A 16,631-nucleotide genomic window follows, 5' to 3' on the forward strand; every position below is an offset into this window, starting at 1 on the left:
TATCAGTTTAGGGGAATGTTGTCTGGTTCGAGACCATTCTTCTTCTGAACCATTATAGACAGACAGACCACCAAGGATATGAAATGGAATGATTTCGGACCAGGCTTCATTCCCCTCAACTCTAAGTTTCCTATAAGCTTTTGTTTTTTTTTTCCTACTAACAATTGAATCCATTCTTTTACTACAAGAAAGTTCAGTGCTCAACACCTGTTAAGTAACAGGTAAGAGTTCTTTTCTGTTTGTTTTTTCATGATACTTTTAGTATTGCTTTCCTTTCTTAAAACTTGCAGAAGATCAGTTCTAAAACTCTTATTCTTGAAATTTGATATAACATGATGTTCATTGTTGAACATGACTATTAGCTTAATTATGTGCTGTATGAATGACTACTCTTCAAAATTTCTCCTTGTCCTTCATTTACTTTTACTTTCATTGACCATGCATGTATAAGAGAAGTTGCATCAACCAATATCTGTAATGTAAGTTATTTTTGTGTTTCAACTAGCTAGCATTGCCCTTTAATTTTGTTAAATGATTATATCCTTAAGTATTAACAACATCAAGTTAATATTTTGCTAATTTTCAAAATTTGTCGATTGAGACAAACTAATGTAGCATCTCATGCATATCCTTGTAAAGTCGGCTATTTTTATCCTTGTAAACTCTCCGGAAGGAAGGGTTTGTAACTCTACAAATTGTCTTTGTAATTTGAAATGTTGGTGTATGTCCTAGGTTGCCTACCATTATTTACCTCTTTTTACCAAATTTGTTGAAAAACATTGTTGTTGGTGTGAAAATATGACAAAGAGAAAAACCGCGTTGATGTGAACAAACTTAGTATATGGTTTATCTTTTCTTTATTTTAATATCTGAAGTCACACTTTTGTTAACTGTCTTTGCTTGTGCTGAGTTACAAAGAATATAAATTTTGGAACTTTCATTAGTTTTATTCCGTTGCAAGAATTCACATTCCTTTTCTTGATCCCACATTAATGCATCAAGATATCAAGTAGTTGCTTCAACAATATCATCCAGTTCAAAAAATTACAAATTTTAATTTTATAATTTAAAATATCGAGATTGAATCAAAATCATTCAATCTTGATCAAACGGTCAACGATGTACTAACTAGTAACTACGTGAACCCTGCCTCACACAAATCAAATAACTAATCAAGATGAAGCTTTGAGTTTCTCTTTTTATTTTCAACCCTATGACCGTCATCATAACAATTAATATGTCCTACTCATAACTCATGAATATTGCCTTTTAATGCCGTGTGGGTCAGACTATGCATGAACGCCCCAGCACCATAGGTTCGTGATAATTGGATCTTACTCTTAACCTTTTTGTTTTATACTACAATCTCCCTCACACGTTGCTTATACTGCAAAGATGCCAAGGTAGCATTGAATTAGTTGTTGTATTAGTATATGTATCAATGCACCATGTTCCCTCTTCTGTAGTGTTGTATAACGTTAGTTGTTATACAAGAAACATAGTTTTGAATCTTCATGATATTTTGATTTAACAATATGTTTTATTTCTTGGACATATTTATGGTTTGAACATTAAAGTGGTGACTATTCTATTTTTCATTCTTGTCATAGATGCATGATATTGGAGTCCTCGCGACACATATAGAGTACGTGAAATTTTCTCATTTATTCAGAGAAACTAATCAAGATGTTGATGTTTAGACAAAGATTAGTTTATCTCAACCTTATCTATTGAAGATTTACATATTGTGTTTTTTTTTTTTTGCTAGTAGCGTTGGTACTCAAAGATTTTTAGTTTAGTTTAGTTTCTTTGGGGGTTTTAACTTCTAACCCCCCCTTTTCACAAAACACAAAACACGAATAGTAGTACTCATCAAATTCATACTCATTGTCATCTTTAATTTCATGAGTCATGTTAATTAATAATTTACATCCACTTTTTATTTTCAAATTTGGATTCACTTATTAAATGAGATAATATTTATGACTATGAAGTCTAGTCACGTGGAAGGTGACTCTGAAGTCTTTGATGGTAACGTTTATTGTATAGTTTTATCAAAAGAGGATGATAAAAAAACTATTTTCGTTGTGATTTTGTCCCGAATGTCGAATGACACTGTGTTTCTATGAAAATTTGACTTTGCCTTTTTTAGAAGGTTTCTCGTGAGCAATTCTTTTTTAAGTCATTTTGGAAAAAAAATTTGTACACAAGTATAACATTTTTTTGACACACATATACCAATATGCGATTCTTTAAAAAAAAAAAATTGTGGTCAAATGCACACATTTACACGTGACAGAATAAAACTAGTTATAACATGATCATGATACTAAAAATCATAATGATATATAGTGATGTTTTTTTTAGTAAATCACAGTTCATGATTTTGTTAGACGGTTTTAAAAAAGTCTCTGACGTTATGAATATTTTAAATATGTCTGATTCTTTTAAATTTCACTCATATCAATCATTCTAACAACATATTAGAGAGATGGTAGTAAGTAATTAAGTATAAGGATTAAGTCGATTCCTTTTTAAAAAAAAAAAGGATTAAGTCGATTTATTTTTTTGAGAGAGGGACCCAACTAATAGTTGTTAAAATATTAATAACCAAATTGATAGTTAGTTGCTAAAATACAAAGATATATTCGATAGTAACAGCAGTGGCGGAGCCAAGTCAAATTTTATGAGGGGGCCAAAATATGAGAAATACTTTGGACATTAATCTAAATATAAGTAATGTTTGGACATGCAAAAAAGAAAAATTAAAAGGAAAGAGGAATAAATGATATTAATTGAGTGGAAATTTTATACGGTCACAACTCACAAGTATTTGAGCACATTATTGAGATGCGCACACCCACACACGCTTGTGCACGTATAAAGAGAAAAGAATTAAAAATGTGTTTTTCTAATAAATTGTACTATCTATTTTATGCAATTATGTGTCCAAATGATTGTGATCATCAAAGCATTTTTTTTTGACACAAAACAAACGACATTCATTCATTCAAATTGATAGAGTACATCGATGCAATACAAATTCGCTAAAAACAAAAAGGATGAATCTGTGAACAAACTCACAACATCCATGTTAATAGCATAAAACGGCAAAGTACATAAGCCTACAAATATGACTATATCATCAAAGCATTTTCTGCTCAATAGAATGATTAAATTTTTCTGTTTTAATTTTTTTATTTATGTGTGCGCGTTGAAATATTTTTATTTTATACACACGTAATAATAATATATTATTTTAGCCAATATACTATAAATTCATGTTGGCTGGTTGGGGTTCCTTTTTTCTCTAGTAGTAAGCATGTTCAAACATACAACTTCAGTTTGCATGTTTAAGATTGACATTAACCACTGGGATAAAGCATGTATAGTAAGTGTAATAGCATAGGCATAATATGATATTTATACAAATGTTTGGGGGGCCGTGGCCTTCCCTTGTCATAACATAGCTCCGCCTCTGAGTAACAGATTAAATATATGAACTAACTTGTAAGTTGGTGACTTTTTTAAAATATAAAGATTTATTTTAGAAAGTTTTGTAACATTAGAGACTAATTTGATGGTTTATTTTTCAAAGATAAGTGAAGATAAATATAAAGTGATGTATGATAATATGTACTGCTAAATTGAGAGAAATATAAATTGATCTATGTTAATTTCTACTCCTAAATGGAGTAAAACATAAAGTGATGTGTGTATATCATTATTCCTTTGTCATCGATATTTTTTCTTTCTGATGGATCCTTTGTCATCGTTGCTTATGCCGTAATTATGATATCATTTTTAGACTCTTAATGACGTTGTCACACACATATATATGGATTTGGGATGAGAATATTCCCCACCAGAGGAGTCAAAAGAGAAGAGAGACATATTGATCGAGTATGTGATCACCAACACAAAAATAAAGTGGATACCTACGCTCGATAAAGACCATTGGAAGGACTCAACGTATATAGTTGCATATATTCCCATGTGTTCTTCTTTTATTCTAGCTAGCTTTTCCTTAAACCATTTTGGGCTGGTTTTTTCTCCTTTTAACTATATCATTAAACAAATGTGACAGAAGAATGTTATTTTGTTTGGTTTGTTACAATCCGAAAGTCACAAATATTTGTACTTATAATTTTAATCAAAACCAAAATTCATATAAAATATCGTTAATAATTTACACGTGTTAGAGAAATTAAAAGAACAAAAATACAGACATTCGAGAGATCGTCCTTCCGTTAGTACTGTATATAAAGAAATTAGGAGATTTTTGACTGATTTTTTTATTATCTCAGTTATACCCATAAACAATTTTTCCTATAATAATGATTGTTGTTAGTGTCATTTAAAGATAATAATTTATATTATATATTTTTGTTATATTGTTGTTGTCATTGAAATAGATAAACATAGTTAGTTTGATTTTTCATAATTTGAAAGTAACAAGCATTTATATTTATATTTGTATTGAAAATCAAAATTTCATAAAAACACCGTCATATTTCCAAACGTTAGCGCAATAAAAAGAGCGGAAAAACGGACACTTAAGTTGATTACTAGTTTTTCCTTTCACTAATTGATACTCTAGCTGTTCCTTTTTAAGTGTCGATTTAGAATATTAACACCAAATTAGCGAAGTGTAATTTTGCACATTTACTTCCTGTTATACCCTTATTTTAATCCAACAATATATTCATATTTTTTCACACAATTTCTCTTTCCAATAAATTTAAGGGTGTAATAGGAACTTTAAAAGTTCATGTTATACCCTTAGGTACGATTTCTTAGGTGCTTTTAGTATGATTATTAACTAAATTTACCAAGATTTTCTCAAATCCATAATTTTCTTAAAGTTTGTTATATGCAATGCAAAAAAAGTATATTTTTAGTTAAGAACCATACAAAAAGCACCTAAAGAATTGTACCTAAGTTTTGTTCTAAATTTAATATGTTATCTTCCTCTCGCAACAAACAATTGTTTGTTACTATCTTCTTCTCCAACAAATTCCTATTTTTTTGCATACTATGTCTCTCTCATAACAAACAATTGTCAATTTTAACATAACAAGAAACAAACTAGGTTTTTTTTTTTAAAAAAAAACTTTGTTTGAAAAAACAAAATTTAGTTTTTCCAAATACATAACATTAATTAGTTTTATTGAAAAAGATCAAAGTAATTATCAAAGAGTATAATTGACAAATCGTACCATTAAAATACCAAAAAGATAGTTAAATAGAAGAGAAATGCTAGGATCACACCCACTAACACTCTCTTTTAACACACCTAATAAAAACTAGCCATGTGTCCCACTTTTTTAATTCAATTAACTTGAAACCTGTTCAACCAGTTTCTAAACATTTGATTTTTTTTTTAATAATTTAGTAAAACAGTTGGAGAGAGAAAGAGAAGAAGAAAAAGAAGTGAGAGAAGAGTGTTGAGAAACAATCTTTGATGATCTGGTGTTTTGATTATGTGATTTGGAGCAAATTCATGCAAGTGATTTTTAACTAAACTAATGGAGTAAAATTTATCAGCCCTGGAGAATGTCTTGTAAAAAAACCATTAAAATAACGAAAGCAGTGGATCTCTTGTTACTTCTGGTTTAAAAGAAAGTGAAGTCGTCTTTTTGAAATTCAACAACAAGATCACATCAGAATCTCAAAATCGGGGGATAAACAAGAACGACGGTGGACATTTGCCGGAGATCGGAGAATTCGCCGCGGAACAAAAAGATTGTCGTTTGGTTGATTGTTGAAGTTCAAATTCATCACTCTGTACCGATAAGAGTGCCGAAATTCTTTTTATAACTTCTGAAATTTCATTAAATTTAAAGCAATTAAATTGAAGAAAAATCAGAAATGAACCTCATAGAAAAGAGAGAAAGATCGAATCCTGCAATTGTTCTCAAGTCTCAACACTCTTCTCTCACTTCTTTTTCTTCTTCTATTTCTCTCTCCAACTGGTGTCCTAAATTACGTCCTCCGTCCTTTAATGTAACCACCCATTTGATTTTATTTTTGTCCCTAAATGTAACCCCCTTTTCAAATTACTAGATGCATTTATTACTTTTTTTCTAAACATGCCCCTAATTAATACTACTAACTTGTCTTGAAATATGAATAGTCAAATTTAATACACATATAAACAAAGGACAATTTGGTAATATTAATACACATTAATTACACTGACAACTTTTCTTAAGAAATGTGAAAAATACAAAGGGGGGTTACATTAAGGGACGGAGGGAGTATTAAAAAAAAATCAAATATTTAGAAACTGGTTGAACATGTTTCAAGTTAATTGAATTAAAAAAGTGGGACACATGACTAGTTTTTATTGGATGTGTTAAAAGAGAGTGTTAGTAAAGAGAGTGTGACCCTATCATTTCTCTAAATAGAAGCACTAAATTCACACCTATAATTTTAGAGATTAATTGGAATAGACTGACAGTGTAAAACAAGTTTACACTGTCAACCAATTAAAATCAACCAATTAAACACCTCATCTTAAGAGTGTGTTTGTTTCAAGTTATATTTGTAGATTCCCGGGAATAAAATCATAAAAATGCGTATGCCTACGTTTGTTACAAGTTTACTAAATTTTATTCTCGGGTATAAAATGTTTTTGGGAATAGGAAGTTTTCCCAAAGAAAATGGTGGGAATAAAGTTCCCATGGAGATGAGAATAAAATTTTATGTAATTACCTATTATATTCCCTATTTTTAAGGTTCCTTGGAATATTATAATGTTAACCAAACATATTTTTTCTAAATACATTGGAATAAAATTCCTATCTTTATATTCCAGGGAATGTTATTCCTAGGAATAAATTTGCTACACTTGAAACAAACACCCCCTAAGTGTTAAAAAAAGAAAAATCAAATAAAATCTTTATAATAAATGCATTCAACCTACTTTTCAAATTTTGACATTTTATTTCCTAGTTTACAATCTGCATCATACATACCGTGTCCTTCAAAAAAAAAAGAGAGGTGTTTAATTGGTTGATTTTAATTGGTTGACGACAGTGTAAACTTGTTTTGCACTGTCAATCTATTCCAATTAATCTCATAATTTTATTGTTAAGTTTTGTTTGTTTTTTCCTTTGGAAAAGTGTTACTAGTTTTTTCTAAGTCAAATGTTAACAGAAAAGATTACTAAATTCATAGATACTTCAAAAAGGGATTTTGTCAAAAAATAAAGGATCAAAAAAATATCAAACAGCACAAGATTACTATCCAATTTTTCCTCTAAAAAAAAAAAAAGATTAGCATCCAATTTAATGTGAGTCAATCTTAAATCCCAAGTAAGTATACATAAACTCGACACTATATATACTTGTAAACACACATGCTATAACATACATCAAAACCCCAACTCTAATGTTGCTCGGTCCCTCTTAGTTCAAGAAATTTGTGCAACCTAGAGAAATAATGAAGACTCGAGAGAAGGGTGAATCCTATAACTAATGAAGTTATCAGTTACAAGGAATTGGCTAAGTCTAGGCAAAAGTATGTGTATATGCAATATCCCTTGACAAACTTCGGAAAAAAAGGAAGAGAAAGAGAAAGAGAAAGAAAGTGTGAAGCAAAAAATTAGAAAGTGGTACAACAACGTGAAGAAGCCAAATAAAAAGGAGGTCAACAATAACAAATTGCTTGATGGATGCAAGAGCAAGTTATTTGATTCTTGGAAAATTTAGTAAGAGTTTTCTGATGCTCATCATTATCAACTGGGCAAAGGTTAATTTCACGATCATTCGAGTTCTCACGACTTAGTTTCTAAAATTCTTAGTTTTATTTTTTTTGTTATTTTTCCATTGAAATTTTTTGGTTACATATTTTTCCATTAGATTCTTTGTTCTGTTACTCGACAAGTTATTATCAAAATTAAAAAAATTTATGTTTAATATTTCCTATGAAAATAATAATCTTGCATTTACTATTTCTTATCCCAAAAGAAAAAGAGAGAAAATTGTGTTTAGCGTTTTAGAGTATGAGAAAATTAGCAATTGCCTTGGAACATCGGTTAAAGAATACCTTGTATGGAACCAAACAATTGAAGTTATTAATGATCTCTCTCAAAAGACCAAATATTTAAAAGAATCTAAGTTTGATTTGTAGGTTAAACAATTTTTTGTTATCTTTTACTTACCATCTTGGATTATCAGAGCCCATTCACATGAAAAACAAAGAGTTGACACACAAAAAAAAAAAAAACTTTTTTGGTTGTGCATATAGTATAATCATATATTCATTATTTTGGTAAATTTTTAATGTTATTCTGAAAGTAAAATTTGTTTTAATTAAACAATTTGACTAAAGTGGTTAATGAGATTCATAAAGGATGAATTGCTAAAAATAATTTAGATTTAATTATTGGTTGGAACAATTCTTTACTAAATTTTCATCGTCTTATGGTTAAACTCTGAATTACTAGAGCTGAAGAGGGTTAACACAATTTTTTTTATTAATCAATGAGTGCTTAAACGACACTAATGTTTATCTTTCAGTTTTTTAAATAAAGGTCATAGTTAATCTTGATTGCGGGAGAATTTAAGTTTGAAGTTTTAAACGAAACTTTATTATTTATTACTAGTATTTAGACGATCACTCCTTGTCTATTTATCTACTCTTTTTATTGCACTATTGCATTAACATGTGTAAATTATGAAACTTTTTATATAATTATTTGGATTTTTGTTCGGTCAAAAAAATTATTTGGATTTTTGGAGCTTTTTTTTTATAAATTCATATTTTTTTGCGCACACTTTCTTTTTCCAATAAACTTATTGGACAATCTTTCTCTCATAACAAACAATTGTTAGTTTTTTGATAAAACAAACAATTGTTAGTTACTCTCCATCTCTCCAACGAATTCCTAGTATTTTGCATATATATTCTATTTTTTCCATCATAGTTGTTTTTTCTTATTTTGTACACTTAAAATTTTTAACAATATTACTCATCTTATCTATCTATATATAAAAGTTGTCCCAAGCCTATTTTGAAGCCCTAATTTTTCCAAAACCCTAATGGCTACAATTACTGTTTTATCCTAACTAAATCGTTAATTATGAAAGAAAAAAAAAGAAAAGGAAATCACAGGATAAACATGAAATCCTAATAAAAGGAAATCAAGGAAACAGATTGGACGGATAAATATCACAACAAAAAAAAACGCCAATCACGGTTCTATATTGTTTCCTATTTTGTTTCCACACTAAACTATCAGCTTCTATAACAAATAAAGCCGCAAATCAGAAATCCTTTCTCCAATTCTTGACCTATGGCTGGAAGAACCATGGAAACTCTCCTCTCCTATCACTGCCTAACTGGTAGACACTTCAACACATATTCCTAAATGTTTAACTCTTTATTTTGTTTATATTATTTTTTTGTTGCCGTTTATACATAACAAATTTCACTTTCGTTCCTTGCCAGGTCCTCTATTGAAAAACCCAGTTTCAGAATATGACAAGGCAATTAACAAGCTACAACTCAAATACATAACATACATCGTCGAGTATGACTTCGAAACTGTGAGTATACTTTCCTTTTCTTGGAATGTAAATCAATTTTGCATGAATGTATCCAAAGACAAATCACTTATAGTGAAAATCACTTTTAACCAAAATTAATTCTTCCCACCGTACAACCAAACACGCACGCAAATAGGTTCGGGTACATTGACTGTGATATTACTTTTATTGAGATCATAAAAGAAAGTCCAGATCAGAAAGCTACAACAATGCTATATCCCTATGCAAGTCTCAACTGATCTTGGAAAAAAAAATCAATTTTACCTTTCTATGATCACTTTTACTTCACAAAAGTCAAACATGTTTGGTTGTGAATTGTGATTATTTCAGTCCCCCAAAGTTAAGATTATTTTATTATTTATTTCTCTTAGATATTCACATTAACAACTGATGTTATTATAATCGTAACAAGATTTGTTTTATGTGTTCCCAGGTAATTAAGGAGAAACAAAATGTCTGATCTTGAAGTTGTTTGCATTCATCTTTTGTTGTAATCTCTCTCATCAGTTTAGATAGTCTGCATGGTTAATATTTGATTAAAGGTACAATTTCTATAGTTAGTATTACTTATATGTATTAGCTAATTGGTTTAGCAAATTTATATCGTAGCGCTTCTAATATTTTTTCTCATCTGAAATTCTGATTTTAATTTTCATTCTAACAGCAGCAATTTATGATACTGATTATGAGTACAAGAAGTCTATGAGCCAGCCGTGTTGAAGATGCGAACTTATGAGCTTTTTTTTGTTTGTTTGTAATAATCTGAGTTTTTTATGATAAATTCATTATTAGCCGAGAGGGAGGTTGCCTAGCCTTTTTTATAAATTCCAAAATAGCAGCACTTTCATTGATAGCTCATGTTTTGAGCCTTTCAAACTGTACAAAATGGTTGCTAATAATGTTATGACATTACTCTTGAATAAGTAAAAAATGTCCCTAATAATCATTGTCACTATCTCTTCCAAAGGTATGCTCATAAATATTTTGGGAGTACTTTATAACCCCTGCAACTAATACTAATGTTGGGTTCATATTAATAGTTTGTGTGCTCAAGGTACTTTATGTCATATTCAAATTATGTGGTTATTTGATTACTTTTTTGGAGATCATATCAGAAAGGTGTATAGTATAGCATCATCTAATTGCCAATTGCAGTGAACTATACAAGCTCATAACTCCATACATATCACGCCGATTGATTTCATTGTTTTCATTTACAATAAATTTGTCTTAATTTTCATATTTTATGTTGTCTTAGATGTCCCCTGAGCTATGCAAAATACAAATTAAGTTGTAAACCATGATTCATATCATTGTTTTGAAGACTATGATTATTTAATAAGGATTGGCCCAATGCTTCATGTGATATTCTATTGGCTGAATAAGGATCTATCTAAGCATATGATTGTGTCTTCAAAATATGCTTAACTTACCATTAACTATAAGCATGACCATTGCAAAACATTAATTGTAAATCATACCTTAAGTACATAATATAGCTATATATTTCATGTTATTTTAATTTACCGTTTTTATGTAATGTTGAACTCCTAAATTACTAATATATTGTGCTCATCATTGACCCGTGTGATAGCACGGGTTAGCAAATTATGAGGGTGTCTATCTACCGTCATAACAAGAGTCGGGGTCAGTCTATGAAAAATGTTGGTGTCTATCTACCGTCTCATGTTTTTTCACATGGACAATTGTACGTCGCAGTATCGAGGGTTACTTCGAGGGATGGTTTAAAGATATTGATCAATGATGAGGACGGCTAAGATACTGATGTGACATCAAATGTGATCTACAGAAAAGTTTTCCGTAATGTGTAGCACATTGTTTTGTAGTATTGTTGTTATTGCATATCGGTACTATTTTTATGTCGACAGACGTTGGATTTCCTTTTCTTCAATAAACTATGTCATTAATTTTATATGTTCTCTTACCGTAACAGGGTCGATGTCATGTAAATTGTTTAATGCCGTACATTAAAAACGTTTGTGGCAATTTATTTTATGAGTTGAATTATACTAATTTTCGATTCAAGTAAAGTATTTATTCTCATATTTGTGCTATATTTTTTTATTTGTGTGACCCGTGCGGTAGCACGGGTCGATGGTCTAGTTTATATAATTTTAACATATTTAGAACCTCGTCAAAAGGTCATGTGTGGACTTGAGCTTTTAGTTGGAAGCCATCATGGGTGAGGTTACATGCTCCCTCTTTGTACGTGAGGTTACATGGACTTAAACTTTGTTGTGATTCTTATCAACTTTCATATTTTCAACTTTGCCCTCTACGTAGAACATGAGTCTTTATTGGTATTCAATTGTCAGCGTCAACTATTTAATTATGGTGTTTTAACAATTGTGTGTCGTATTCGCTAGTTGATATAATTTCATTATTTAATTTTGTTTGTTATTTTCTTTCGAAAAGTTTTGCTAGTTTTTCTCTCAAGTCAAATGTTAACAGATACTATTACCAAATTCATAAATACTTCAAAAAAAGATTTTGTCAAAAAATAAAAGATTTACTTCAAAAAATATAACGATGCACAAGATTAGCATCCAATTTAATTTGAGTCAATCTTAAATCCTAAGTAATTCTACATAACTCGACACTGTAAATACTTCTAATACACATGCTATAACATCATAACCCCAATTTTAATAGTTCAATCCTTCTTAGTTCAAGAAATCTGTGCAACCTAGAGAAATAATGAAGAAACCTGTGCAACCTAGAGAAATAATGAAGACTCGAGAGAAGGGTGATAGGGTGAATCCTATAACTAATGAAGCTATCAGTTACAAGGAATTTGCTAAGTCTAGGCAAAAGTATGTGTATATGCAATATCCTTTAACAAACTTCGGAAAAACTGAAGAGAAAGATAAAGAGAAAGAAAGTGTGAAGCAAAAAATCAGAAAGTGGTACAACAATGTGAAGAAGCCAAATAAAAAGCAGGTCAACGATAACAAATTGCTTAATGGATCGAAGAACAAGTTATTTGATTCTTGGAAAATTTAGCAAGAGTTTTCTGATGCTCATCATTATCAACTAGGCAAAGGTTAATTTCATGATCATTCGAGTTCTCACGATTCACTTTCTAAAATTCTTAGTTTTATCTTTTTTTGTTTTTTTCAATTAGATTTTTTTTTTGTTACGTATTTTTCCATAGACAACCTTGAAGGGTGTTTCGTATGTTGAGGATTAGTGTGTAGTATGATATTCCCATAGAAACGCTGTTAGTTCGTCAACTCATTCTCCTTTTGCTTGTTCCACTATTTTTTGGAAATTTATTAAGAATTATGTTTTTTATTGATTCGACCTGCACGTTCGTCTATTAGATTGCAAATTGAGCTCTATTTTTATTTTATTTTATTTTATTTTATTTTATTTTATGATGATTGTGTGGGGAAGTCCATGTCGCAAATGTCATATTTCTGCACAAAATTATGCATCCTTTAAGTTGTAATAGTGGATAAAGCCTCAACTTATATCCATTAAGAAAAATAGTCTATAAGAACTGTAACAAATTTAATTTGACTTGGTGTTTGTGGAATTGGTCCAAGGATGTCACTCCCCCAAGTGTTGAAGGTCCATGTAATTTCACTATGCGATGAAGTATCTCGGGTGATTGATATGAATGATTGGCAAACCTTGCACAATTTCTTTGCAATATGCTTGTAGGGTTGGACAACAATATCCTAACGTGAGGACTGAGGACACTTGAGGCCATTGTCCTAGATTTGATAGTCATTAGTGGTGTAAAAGTATTTTAATTGTTGTATTGACAGAGACAACGGCGAAGCTAGCAATATTTCTATGAGGTGGCTACATATAATTTTTTTAAAAACTAATCTAACTTAAGCAAAAAAATTAATCACGATAACTATTACTTACTAGCGAAAAGACGGACATTCACGTGTCCGTCTTTCCGCTCTTTTTATTGCGCTAACGTTTAAAAATTATGAACGTTGTTTTTTTATGAAATTTTGATTTTGATTAAAACTACAAATATAAATGTTTGTTGCATTTTAGTGACGCCAACAACAATCTTTATTGTAGAAAAGTTGTTTAAGGGTATAATTGAAATAATGAAAAAGTAAGTATCGATATACTCATCTAGTTTGATACATTTTTTAAATGATAAAGAAAAAAAACCAGACATATATATATTCACATCGTGTTTGTTACAATTTTTTTAATATTTAAATTTATCCTTATCTGTTTGTTACATGTGTTATTTGTATTGAAAATTGAGAGCATTTTTAGACAAAGACATACAATATTTTTAGGCGTTCAATTGTCTTCTGGTTCTGAGTTAGGGTTTGCAAGAGTTTGTGGTAATATAAACAAAAATGCGATAAAAGTAAAGAAACTTTACAAGTTAAAAGACATGTTTGGGTTAAACTTTATTAAATACTTCTCAATTGTACCTTCTTGGTCGATTATATACTTTAAAATTTTCAATTATATCTTCACCTGTCGTTGATCATAAGTTTTCATGTTTGAGAAACAACGAGAAATCTATCGTATCTCTTAACTTTGCACGTCTCGCTAAATTAAATAATTTGTAAGATAGTAGTAGGATTCAACAATGATTTGTGACTGTAAATTTAGCCATATGTCAACCAACTAGCATCCACGTGTAAAATTACTCTAGATTCTTTACTTAAAAATGGTGTTGTAAAACACTTAATAAATCAAATAATGTGGGTAGATGTAAAAGGCAAGTTTTCAACTGAATTGTAGAAATGGTTTGAAAAAAACTTAAAGGATGTAAAAAGAAAAAAACCTGATCAAATGTTAGTTTAGGCTACCCATACCCATCTTAGAGTGTTTTCTTATGTACAAGTTTCCCCCCCTTAAATTATTGGGAACATAGGAAGGAACAAGAGTAGTTTTTATGTTATTTTGAGAATATTATGTTCGGTTTCAATTTTGGAGGGTCGAAAATGATTCTATGCTTGAATGATTTAGCATGTGTTTGGTTTTAATTTTAGAGGGTTAAATCTGATTCTAGAGATTGTGGAATTGATTTTATGATATTTGGATGATTTAAATTATAATTGATTTCCCTTGTAGAATTGATTCTACTTGAATCTATAACTTGTAGCTTTTGGCTTCTACAATTAATTTTAGGCTTAAATTTATTGCTAAATTCACTTTTACATAAATATATCCAAACAAAAACCACCTTACATTTAACTCACTTTTTCCCTTAAAAAAAAAACTCACTTTTAACCCGAATATATTTTACAGAATAAATTCACACAAAATCAATTCTCGTAAAAGCTGAACCAAACATACACTTAAAGGAGAATTGATTTTGTATATAAAATTGCTAATTTTTTTTTAGCTTTTGGCTTCTAGAATTGATTTTAGCCTTACATTTATTGATTTTTAAAAAGTCAAACCAACTCATCAAAATTAACACCAAAGAAGATCTCAATCCAACATGCCAACCCAAGCTGATTGCTTAAATTAATTTACTATTTAATCCACTTTCACTTAAATATATTTAAACAAAAATAACTTTACATTCAATTCAGTTTTATTAAGAATCAATTTTACATAAGTAATATAGTCAAAATCAATTCTTATTACCACATAACCAAACATACATTCAATCATACAAAGAGAAATGATAATTAGGCAGCTCCATGTGCTAGTCTATTTAGCCATGGAGGACCCAAAAATGACCTGAGGGTTTAATTTTCCCGACTCTACTAACCAAATATAAGTTATATTCAAGATTTGTCTATTAGCAATAAAATACTCTCATTAGTTGTATTGATGTATGTGATCTAAAATAGATAGAACCAAAAGAAATAACTATATTTTCTCAATAAAATAAATAGATAGAAAAACCAACCGTAACAGAAAAACAATAGTAGTATATCCAATATTTTCAACAACTGTATACTTACATTTCGGATTAATTAGATTAGATTAGATAAGGTTGTAGACTCTGAGCTGCCAAACTATAACAAATCTTAATTAAAAATTAATTAATTAATCTAACCACATCAACGGTAAATATCTCACCACGTGTCCCCGTATATCTCTGAAAAAGCAAAATCTATCAACGGTAAATTATGGATTTGAGAAATTATACCCAAGTTTTGTCCTAAATTTAATGTTATATTTCTCTAGTAACAAACAATTGTTTGTTACTATCTTTTTCTCCAATAAATTTCTATTTTTTTGCACTTTCTGTTATTTCTCGTAACAACCAATTGTCAATTTTAAAATAACAAAAAACAAACTTTGTTTAAGAAAAAAAAAACAAACTTTATTTAAAAAAAACAAACTTTAGTTCTCCAAATACATAGATAAATCAAAAAAAGATTTTGTCAAAAAATAGAAGATTTACTTCAAAAAATATAACGTGCACAAGGTTACTATCCAATTTTTCCTCTCAAAAAGAAGATTAGCATCCAATTTAATTTGAGTCAATCTTAAATCCCAAGTTTCTACATAAACTCGGCACTATAAATACTTCTAATACACATGCTATAACATCATAACCCCAACTCTAATAGCTCAGTCCTTCTTAGTTCAAGAAATCTGTGCAACCTAGAGAAATAATGAAGACTCGGGAGAAGGGTGATAGGGTGAATCCTATAACTAATGAAGTTATCAATTACAAGGAATTTGCTAAGTCTAGGCAAAAGTATGTGTATATGCAATATCCCTTAACAAACTTCGGAAAAAAGGAAGAGAAAGGGAAAGAAAGTGTGAATCAAAAAATTAGAAAATGGTACAACAATGCGAAGAAGCCAAATAAAAAGCAAGTCAACGATAACAAATTGCTTAATGGATCGAAGAACAAGTTATTTGATTCTTGGAAAATTTAGTAAGAGTTTTCTGATGCTCATCATTATCAATTGGGCAAAGGTTAATCATTCGAGTTCTCACGATTCAATTTCTAAAATTCTTAGTTTTTTTTTATTTTTTATTTTCCATTAGATTTTTTTTTGGTTGTATATTTTTCCATTAGATTCTTTGTTATGTTACTCGACAAGTTATTATCAAAAAAAAAATTATGTTTGATATACCTTATAAAATAATAAT

The 16,631-nt window shown here is 29.6% G+C and overlaps 1 long non-coding RNA gene across 1 annotated transcript; it reads left to right on the forward strand.

The window, feature by feature from the left end:
• Nucleotides 1-9,580: 9,580 nt before the first annotated feature.
• On the forward strand, nucleotides 9,581-10,497 carry LOC146918992 (uncharacterized). The gene is made up of 2 exons (XR_015011315.1): nucleotides 9,581-10,096; nucleotides 10,219-10,497. It is a non-coding gene; the product is annotated as an uncharacterized LOC146918992 (long non-coding RNA).
• Nucleotides 10,498-16,631: the final 6,134 nt, after the last annotated feature.

This window comes from Medicago sativa, chromosome 5 (genome assembly GCF_051527215.1).
Source record: "Medicago sativa cultivar Bolivia chromosome 5, Bolivia_mono, whole genome shotgun sequence".
NCBI classification, from domain to species: Eukaryota; Viridiplantae; Streptophyta; class Magnoliopsida; order Fabales; family Fabaceae; genus Medicago; species Medicago sativa.